At 42.3% G+C, this 10,695-nt stretch overlaps 1 non-coding gene across 1 annotated transcript; it reads left to right on the top strand.

Moving 5' to 3' along the window:
* The first annotated feature begins 8,938 nt into the window (after nt 1-8,938).
* On the top strand, nt 8,939-9,011 carry TRNAK-UUU. The gene has a single exon. It is a non-coding gene; the product is annotated as a tRNA-Lys (tRNA).
* Nucleotides 9,012-10,695: the final 1,684 nt, after the last annotated feature.

Here is a 10,695-nt window from a genome sequence, read left to right on the forward strand (position 1 = left end):
AAAGCAGCTGGCTGCTGTCACTGTTGTAGACACTTATTTTATTATCAGTATAAAGAAACTACCTGTGGCACACACACACAAAATACTATGACGTAAGCCCACCAGGGCCTCTTCCTAGGTGTGCAGGAAGAACACATTTCCCCAGTCGCCACGTGGCTTTCGCGGGGACCGCTGAGCTCTGCTTAGAGGAAAGGAGAGCAGATGCAATGTGACAGCTGCACCGTGACGCAGGTAAGCGTCTTCTCTAAGCTGCCTCTCACAACGCGGGGCGAGAACGGACGCGACGCGCTCCGTGACGGCAGTAGTACAAAATGGTCATGACAGAGGTCCCCGAGTCACTTAGTGGAAGTGAATCATTGGACTGTGGTGTAAGAAGTGCACCTGTTTTGAGTCCCTGAGATTTGGGGGGCCGCTTTTCATCTCAGCATATGCTAGATAAAGCAATACCTTTAAATAAGAACGATGAAAGCAGCAGCTACCGTTTGTGGACCACATAACGCCTATAGGCATGTGCTGAGCACGTTACAAAGGACACCTCATTATCTTCACAAACAAAGTCTTCCGGGTCAGTAGAACACTTCTCATTCCATACATTACGAAGCAGACGGGGACGCCTGGGTGGTTCGGTCGGTTGAGTGCCAACTTCAACTCAGGTCACGATCTCGTGGTCCGTGGGTTCGAGCCCCGTGTCGGGCTCTGTGTCGACAGCTCGGAAGCCGGAGCCCGCTTCGGATTCTGTGTCTCCCTCTCTCTCTGCCCCTCCCCTGCTCGCTCTCGGTCTCTCAAAAATAAATAAACATTGAAAAAAAACATTAAAAAAAAAAAAAAGCCGACTGAGAAAAGTATCAGTCCAAGGCCTCACAGCCAACTTGCCTGGTTCTAAATGTATTCATTTCACTATACTACAGCTGTCCCTGAGTGTTCCCATTTCAATGCTGTTACCATATTTCACAGGCAAATTTTCACTACTGGAACTTCCTAATGCCAAGGATTCTCTAAGTCACAGAAAAATGCCAGGAACAATCTGGAATAAATGGATTTAAAAAGGACCAAACCAAATATATAAAGGGACACAGCACCAGGTGTCTTTCCAATACAAATGCCACTAAAATCCACTTCAGAAAGTATGATCGAGATCAAAATTCTTGATGGTTCCTGCAGCTATTTTCATTTTAAAAACCACAGCAGCCAAAAGCAGCTGTTATCAACAGATTGGAGGCGCACAGCAGACACAGTTAATTTCTAGGAAGCCATCAGAAAGGCACATGGTTCCTGAAGTAGCATTCTGGTGTTCTTGTCACACAGATGAGATGTTTACAGGAACCACAATAAGTTGAAAAGGGTAAAAACATTTAACTTGTGTCTGAAATGCCTACTTTTAATTTAGATAATGTTTAGTAGCTCCGACAATGGTCACCACCTATGGGAAATACTCCTTTTTCAGCCTATGTTACATTATTAAGAGAAAATTCATGATGTGGTACGAGAAATTAGGAAGTGTACCTAATGAGCGTTTTACCTGACACTCTGTAGGACACATCTCAAGAGATTTGTTCTTACACAAAGTGTGAATGTAAACAAATAAAATGGAATTTGTTGGGGTTTTTTCCAACCTGTCTTAGAAGTCATTTCCCATACAAGGGTTCCAAAGCATTTTGAGCGATGGCACCATCACTGGAATATGTGGGTACTGTCCCGGGGGGCCTCCTTAGAGGGATAGCACTCATTTGGATGTATAAATTCTGGTTTGTTTGCTTTTAAAATGTCCAATTATTTTTATTCATGCCTGCTCTATGCTCTTATGTATCTTTGCAATGCCTATCTGCAAATTTTTCTTAAAATAAATGTAGTGTTGAGAAAACCGCCTTTGAAATATCAGGTTGGAGATAGTCTTTCCCAATTAATGGAGCTAAGATAGCCATTAAAAGTTCCTTCTTGTTTGAGGTGTGTAAGTAGGATTCATGCTGAGTGTTGGCAGACTGGTATAATGCGGGGAAAAGTCTATACGAGGACTAAGACATTGGTTCTAGAATTGGTGTGGCCTGATAATATCAAGGAAATGTGAAAAATAATTAGTGCCATTCATTCACTCATTCTTCATTCCTTCATTCCTTCACTTACCTATCCTCCATTTTTTTCTTTCTTTTTTTAAAAAGCTTATTTACTTACTTACTTCGAGAGAGAGCACACTAGCAGGGGAGGAGGAGAGGGAGAGAGAGAAAATCCCAAGCAGGCTCCGTGCTGTCAGCACAGAGCACAACGTGGAGCTCGATCCTACGAACCGTGAGATCATGACCGGAGGCAAAAGTCAAGAGTTGGGACGCTTCACTAAGAAACCCAGGTGCCCCACTACCCTCCATTTTTCAAACAACACGAGCTCGCTAGGCTCCAGTCAGTTCAGGGGTTATACAAACTGGTAAAAGATAGTCCTTTCCCCAAAAAGTGCTTTCAATTAAGTGGATAAGATTCCAAACTTTTTTAAACGTTAAAAACCTGCCCTGTTTACCTTATCAATGTATTGTGAGAATCTAACGAAAGGGCTTATGTGAAACAGGTATTAACTCGAGAGCCCGTACAAAAATTACATGGCCCTGAAACTGGTGTATTGATACAGGAAATATTTTTCTCCTTACATGATCATCTTGTTACTTTCATTCGAAGTACTTGGCAACACTGAGGTCAGACGAAGGAAGGGAGGAATAAAGACGTGGACGGACAGAAGGTGGGGGCCGGATGGGGGGGGCAGGGAATCAGGTTGATGTCTAGAAGAGGAGAGCTGTGGCAGACAGGAGGCTTTGATTTCATGAGGGTGGCCTCAGAGGAAGAGTAGCAGAGCACTGGGAGCGAAAGGGAAGGATGGAGTGCAGGATAAGGGGTGGGCGCGGGGACACAGTTTTACTCTCAGCCCCTCCTCAAAGATATATGGAAATCAGCCTTACGGGTGAAAAAGCAAACTTTTCAAGCATGACTCAGTCACCAGGGACTAGTAACAGAAATTTACCCACGAAGATCACGGGAAAAAAACAATTATTTTAAGGACACAGGGCAATCTTGTAGAAATCAACACAGGAAAGAAAGCTGGAATTCACAGAAAACAGAAACTGATCGGGGCCATTCCTGTCCATGTTTCCTTCTCGTCCCCCATCCTTTTCTCCGTCTCTCAACCTAACAACTCGTCTTCATCTTCTTTTACTGAGGCCACACTGCGTCTATTCTCTGCTTTTGTGCCTCGGCATCAGCCTAGTACTTTGGTCTCTGTGGACGGTTTTAACCGTTTGCACCTGCCTGCTCCCAGGTCTACAGGGCTTTTCCCAGGAAGGAAGAGCCTGGACGATGGAGCCAGGGGCCTGGGTTGAAATCCTGAGTCTGCTATTTTGACCTGTGTCATCGTAGTCGGGCCACTGCACCCCTCCTCCACATTTTACCGGGTCGAGGTGAACATGAATGACATTAATTTATGCAAAAACACCTAAAAGAGTGCCCGGCCCCCTAACAGGTGCTTGGATGTGACGCATTCCAAAGATCCCTGTTAGCGCTAGGATTCTGGGATTCTATAAAATGACTCTCTTATTTGACAGACTCAGACGTGCATTAAATCTTATTTACTCCGTAGTTCCTGTATAAATAATGTGGTTACACAGCTCCGTTCCAGGAGTAAAGGTAAATCTGAATCACAACAGATGCAGATACATTCTCAGGCTCCCCACTCCCTGCACCCTACTCCCCCTGGGAGGACGTTAAAATTAGCTACATTTCCGTAAAGCTCAAAACCAGAAGGCATTGATCTGGCACACCAAATACACTCTGCGATACATATGCATCTGCTTAGAAACTGAAGCGGTGTCTCGATACGGGCTGGCTGGAAGAATTAAAATGGAAAGGGAAATTCGCAAGAATAAATGAGGGAGGAATTCAGAATGAACAGAATGAACAATCTGCTTAGCTTCCTTCAGTCTCTACGAGAAGAGCAGACTCTGGCCACGTGGCGATATTCTTGCACAGAACGATGAGATCAGGGGAGAGGGGGAAGGGTCATTAAATGTGACTGTATGTTTCACTTTGCGCGGTTTCGTTTCCGAAAGGCCATTACCCACCTTTGGAAAACTGGGAAGCGGCCTAATGAGTAAACAGTTGAGGGCAAGCCCCCAGTGTGGCGGGATTTCCAGAGCTTCCAGATCCCAGGCTTTGCCAGTTAACAGAAGGAGATGCTTCACGAGCTAAAGCTAATAGATGTTCCTTTCTCCAGCTAACCCTCCTTGCTTCACAGGGAAATGAAAGTGCCCATCTAGGGGCCGGGGAACTGCGTGCGGTGTGTGTGCGTATGGGTAGTTGTATGTTCTGAGTGTTTTCTAAAGCATTACGCACTAGAAAGCTCCAAAGATACTTGAATTTTCTAAAAATGTTTTCATTGTGAGAAACCGAATGCTTCAAGGTGCTATTCTTTTTCATTTAGTTACCACCTGATTAGTTATCTTGTCCAAATAAAACTGATCTCTAAATACACGTACAAAGGGTTCATAAAGGGGCACCAGGGTGGCTCAGTCGGTTAAGCATCCGACTTCGGCTCAGGTCATGAGCTCAAGGTTTGAGTTCGAGCCCCGCGTCAGGCTCTGTGCTGACCGCTCAGAGCCTGGAGCCTGTTTCAGATTCTGTGTCTCCCTCTCTCTCTGCCCTTCCCTCGCTCACACTCTTGTCTCTCTCTCAAGAATAAATAAACATTAAAGAAAAAAAAGAGCCAGCTTCTGATCCTCTGTCCCCCCCCCCAACACCACCATCTCCCTGCCCCTCCCCTGATGATTCTCTCTCTCTCTCTCTCAAAATAAATAAGTCAACTTAAAAAAAGAAAAGAGTTCATTAAAAGGTCATGGTCACTTAATGCAACAGTAAAAGGGATTTTCTTGCAACCATTTCAAGGATCTCACTCTGGTTTTGTCTCCTCCTAAATACATACTTAGTGCAAGCACCAGTCACACATTTAAAGTTATTGTGTTAAAATACGCGTGGGGAGGAGGCGCCGACTTCAGCTCAGGTTATGATCTCATGGTTTGTAGGTTCAAGCCCCGCATCGGGTTCTGTGGGGACAGCTCAGAGCCTTGAGCCTGCTTCGGATTCTGTATCTCCCTCTCTCTCTACGTCTCCCATGCTCGCACTCTGTCTCTCTTTCTCTCTCAAAAATAAAATAAACATTAAAAAAAAAATTAAATACATGTGGAGAGTCACAACTTGGTGGGTGCAGAGTTTCCTCTCAAAATGATGAAATGTTTTAGAACTAGATAAAGTTGGTGATTGCACAACATCGTGAATGTACTAAATGCCACTGGAGTGGAAACTTCATTTAGTTATTTTTAATTTTTAACGTTTATTTTTGAGAGACAGAGGGCAAACGGGAGAGGCAGAGAGAGAGAGAGAGAGAGAGAGACAGAATCCGAAGCAGGCACCAGGCTCTGAGCTGTCAGCACAGAGCCCGACGCGGGACTCGAACCCACAAATCACGAGATCATGACCTGAGCCAGAGTCGGACGCCTTACCGACTGAGCCACCCAGGCGCCCCTGGAGCATAAACTTTAAAATGGATAATTAATGTTACACCTTAATAAAGATAAATAACAAAAATGTGTAAATGGATGTTTCTAATAAGTTCAGTTTGTTTTCTTTGGAGTCTGATGAAGTTAATGTTTTGTAGTTCTCTTGTTTTAATGTTTATTTATTTTGAGAAGGAGAGTCAGGTGGGGAGGGGCAGAGAGAGAAGGAGAGAGAGAATCCCAAGCGGGTTCCACGGGTTCCACGCAGTCAGCACAGAGCCTGACGCAAGGCTTGAACTCACGAACCATGACACCGTGACCTTGAATCTGACGCTTAACCAACTGAGCCACCCAGGTGCCCCTGTTGTGCAGTTCTTTTTTTTTTTTTTAATTTTTTTTTTTTTTAATGTTTATTGTTGAGAAAGAGAGACACAGAGCATGAGCAGGGGAGGGGCAGAGAGAGGAGGAGACACAGAATCCGAAGCAGGCTCCAGGCTCCGAGCCATTGTTGCATCCACACGACTCCTGAAACAGAATGCTACGGACACCAGTGACAGTCACAACAAAGTTTATTACAATGAGAGGCAAGGCCAACCGATCGGGACCAACACTCTTGAGAAGAGTGCGGCCCCGAACAGCCGGGGTACAGAGTTTTTATAACCGATCACATCGTTTTATCATCACCTGGGAACAGAACAAAGAAACAATTTCCAGATGAGTTAGAAACAGTTGCCTAATGAGGTGTTTACTTTAAACTTTCTGCCTCTAAGTTGCAACCAGTGGATCTCCTTGACCCTGCCTCTGATGCTCTTTTCTTTGAACTTTTGTTTCCTTAATTGGTGAAGCCTAATTTACAAGAGTATGAGGCGTAATTTATAAGAGTAAAGCAAGGCTGTTGTCTCTTAACCTTCAATGTCAACACAAAGCTGTTATTTTTCAAGCTAAGCATTAGCCCTACACTACAATTTAACCCTTACACCATCAGCACAGAGCCCGACGCGGGGCTCGAACCCACAGACCGTGAGATCATGACCTGAGCTGAAGTCAGAGGCTTAACCACTGAGCCACCCAGGCGCCCCCCTGTTGTGCAGTTCTTAACGAAATGTTAAGCTATCTTTCCTTTGGCCCCTCTGGCAGCTATATCCGCCCCTGTTGAACGTCTGTCTATAAAAGCAACTCAAAATGGCCCACGTCGCTGAAGTGATAGAGCTGCTTCCTTTGAAAGTGGCATCCATATTTACATACAGGATTTCTCTTTTTCCTTCCCCTGATCCCTTAATGGTTACTCTGGTGATGGAAGCTGACTTAATCCAGCCGTGCTGAAGCAACTCCGAGGCAGTATGTTAAAGTGCTTGTTCGGTGACTGACTACAGCAAAACCCGGAGCAAGTCCTGTCTCCGCTTTCATACACAGTTGCCTCATCTGTGTAATAAGGAAGCGAACTAAATGATCTTTAAGAGCCTTTCTTTTCCTGAAATTAGGGGATTCTGTGGTCTCTGTAAACAGCCTTTTAATAACCAGTACTACAGTGTATATTTAAGTATCATTTTCACATGTTTCTTGGTCATTGGCATATCTTCCTTTGTAACACACCTATTTAAATTTTAGTCATTTTTCTTTTGTCATGTTTGCCTTCTTTTTCTTTGTAATTCTTTATATATTTTGGATTAACATCCTTTGTTGAATATATATTGAAAATACCTTTTCCCACTTCGGCGCTTTCTTCTTTGTTCTTGTATTTTAATTTAAAGAACTTTTTTTTAATGTTTATTTATTTTTGAGAGAGAGAGAGAGACAAGAGTGCGAGCAGTGGAGGGACAGAGAGAGACACACAGAATCCGAAGCAGGCTCCAGGCTTTGAGCTGTCGGCACAGAGCCCGACACAGGGCTCGAACCCACAAACCGTGAGATCATGACCTGAGCCAAAGTCGAATGCCTAACTGACTGAGCCACCCAGGCACCCCTTTTTTTAAAGTAGGCTCCACATGGGGTGCCTGGGTGATTCAATTGGTTAAGCATCTGCCTCTTGATTTTGCCTCAGGTCATGATCTCATGGTTCATCATGGTTCATAAGTGAGCCCCAATGTTGAGCTGACAGGGCAAAGCCTGCTTGAGATTCTCTCTCTCCCTCTCTCTCGGATCCTCCCCTGCTCATGCTCTTTCTCTTTCTCTCTCTCAAATAAAAAATAATAAATAAATAAATAACCAACCAACCAACCAACCAACCTTTAAAGTAGGTTCCATGCCCAGCACGGAGCCCAATGCAGGGCTTGAACTCCTAACCTGGAGATCAAGGGGCACCTAGGTGGCTCAGTCAGTTGAGCATCGGACTTCGGCTCAGGTCATGATCTCACGGTTCTTGAGTTTGAGGCCCACATCAGGCTCACTGCTGTCAGTGTGGAGCCTGCTTTGGGTTCTCTATCCCCTGCTCTCTTTGCCCCTTCCTTGGGGACACTCTCTACCTCAAAAAATAAACAAACATTTTTTTTTTTTTAAAGGCCTGAGCTGAAATGAAGAGTCACAGGCTTAACCGACTGAGCCACCCAGGCACCCTGTGTGGAGCCTACTTTAAAAAAAAAAAAATTTTTTTTTAAATAAAGTGAAGACGAAAGCTCCAAAGTAGGAAAAGGTATTTGCAATATATATTTAACAAAGGACTTTAATCCAAAATATAAAGAATTACAAAGAAAAAAAAGGAAGAAAAGGTGCCCCTAATGCTTTATGGCTTTAACTTTCACTTTTAGATCTATGATAGACTTGGAATTCATTTTTAGGTATCAAATGAGATATTGTTGACATGTGGGTAGTTAACTGGCCCAGCACCACTATTTACTCAAAATTGCAAACTTCTCCTACTATACTGTAGAGGCACCTTTGTCATAAACCAAGTTACCGTGTATGTACATGTGGGCCACTTTCCAGGCTCTCCATTGGGACAGCATTGTCCAAATTACTGTGGGTTGCTAATTTTTGACATCTAGGAATGTATATATTCCAGCTTTGATATTCTTCACAACATTTTGATACTCTTGAATAATCTTGTTCTGCTGCATTTCCATCTAAGCTATAGAATTATTACACACACACACAGCCCTTGCTAGAACTGTTATTAAAATTTCATTTAAGGGGCACCTGGGTGGCTCAGTCGGTTAAGCGTCCGACTTGGGCTCCGGTCATGATCTTGCGGTTTGTGAGTTTCAGCCCCGAGGGAGGCTCTGGGCTGACAGCTAGGAGCCGGGAGCTTGCTTTGGATTCTGTCTCACTGTCTCGCTGCCCCTCCCCAGCTTGTGCTCTGTCTCTCTGTCTCTCAAAAATAAATAAATGTAAAAAAAAAATTTTTTTTTAAATTTCATTTAAGTTTGGGAGAATTTACAACATGAAGCCCTTTAATCCATGAAAATGGTAGATCCTGGGGTGCCTGGCTGGCTCAGTCGGTAGAGCATGTGACTTTTGATCTCAGGGTTGTGAGTTTGAGCCCCACACTGGGTGCAGAGATTACTTAAAAACATAATTTCTAAAAAAAAAAAAAAAAAAGGTAGATCCTTCCAGTTACTTTATATTTATCAATTTATCTCATTAGTGTTTTGTAGTTTTCACTGTATAGAACTTGCATGTTTTCATTAAATTCATTACTAGCTATTTAAATTTTTAAATACTATCCTCAATAACATTTTTATTTTCCTTTCCTAATCATCTAATACTAGTATGTAGAATACCACTGCTTTATTATCAATATTGACCTTGCAGTTAGCACCAATTCCAAATTCTCTTATTAAGTCTAAGAATTTGTCTGAAGATAGGATTCTTTTGGATTTTCTATGTGTGTAATCATATCACTTGCAAAAAATGATAGATTTCATCCTTTCCGATGCTTATGAAGTTAATGTATTTTCCTTGCTTTTTGCACTGGTTATGACCTTCAATAAAATGTTCAATAGAACTAGTGATAAGGGCCTTTTATTTTAGTCCTAATATCACAATGGAGGGTTTAAATATGTCACCGTGAGGGGCACCTGGGTGGCTCAGTCGGTTGGGCGGCCGACTTCAGCTCAGGTCATGATCTCGCGGTTGGTGAGTTCAAGCCCCGCGTCGGGCTCTGTGCTGATAGCTCGGAGCCTGGAGCCTGTTTCAGATTCTGTGTTTCCCTCTCTCTGACCCTCCCCCGTTCATGCTCGGTCTCTCTCTGTCCCAAAAATAAATAAACGTTAAAAAAAAAAAAATTAAAAAAAAAAAATGTCACCGTGAGTATCATGTTTGTTGCAGGTTTTCATTTTTTATTTTTTGTAGACTCTTTTCAGATTAAGGAAATTCCCTTCTATTCCTAGATTTTTAAGAGGTTTTATCATACATTAGTATTAACTTTTATCAAATATTTTTTTCTGTATCTACAAATATTTTTCTGTTATTCTATTAATATGGTGGATTAAATTGATTTTGCAGAGGTAAACAACTCACAGTTCTAGAATAAAACCTGTAGGCCACTATGTATTATCTTATTTACTAGGATTAATCTGGTACTATTTTGTTTATGGTATTTGAATCTCTATTAATAAGATATAATGACACAATTTCTTTTCTAGTAATATCCTTGTCAAATGCTGGTACTAAGGTTATTCTAGATTTACAAAAAGAGTTGGTAAATATTGCTTTTGCCTATATCCTCGGGAACTGTCTATGTACTTTTTTTCTTATCTAAACATTTGAAAGAATTCACTAATGAAGCCATCCGGGATTGAGCTTGGGTTTGTGGGAATATTTTTACTAACAAATCCATTGTCTATAGAAATTCAGATTTCTTACTTCTTACATCTTGTTCAATACGGTGTGTGCATGGTTTAAGAATCTGTCCATTTTGGGACACCTGGCTGGCTCAGTCAGAAGAGCATGCGACTCTTGATCTGGGGGTCTTGAGTTCGAGCCCCATGTTGGGCACAGAGATTACTTAAAAATGAATCAATAAATTGTTAAAATATTTTTTAAAATTTTAACAAAGAGTTTTTGTCCAGTTTAGCCAAAACTTCAAAAGTATTAGATATTAGTCACAGTATCTTTGTATCATCTTGTATATTCCTTTAATCTTCATTATTTAATACTTTCTGCTTTCATTAGATTTAATTTGCAGCTTCTTGATATGAATACTTAGATACTTGCAGCCTTTTTCCTCTCTAATATA

The sequence above is a fragment of the Panthera tigris genome, chromosome X, assembly GCF_018350195.1.
Source record: "Panthera tigris isolate Pti1 chromosome X, P.tigris_Pti1_mat1.1, whole genome shotgun sequence".
Taxonomy (NCBI): domain Eukaryota; kingdom Metazoa; phylum Chordata; class Mammalia; order Carnivora; family Felidae; genus Panthera; species Panthera tigris.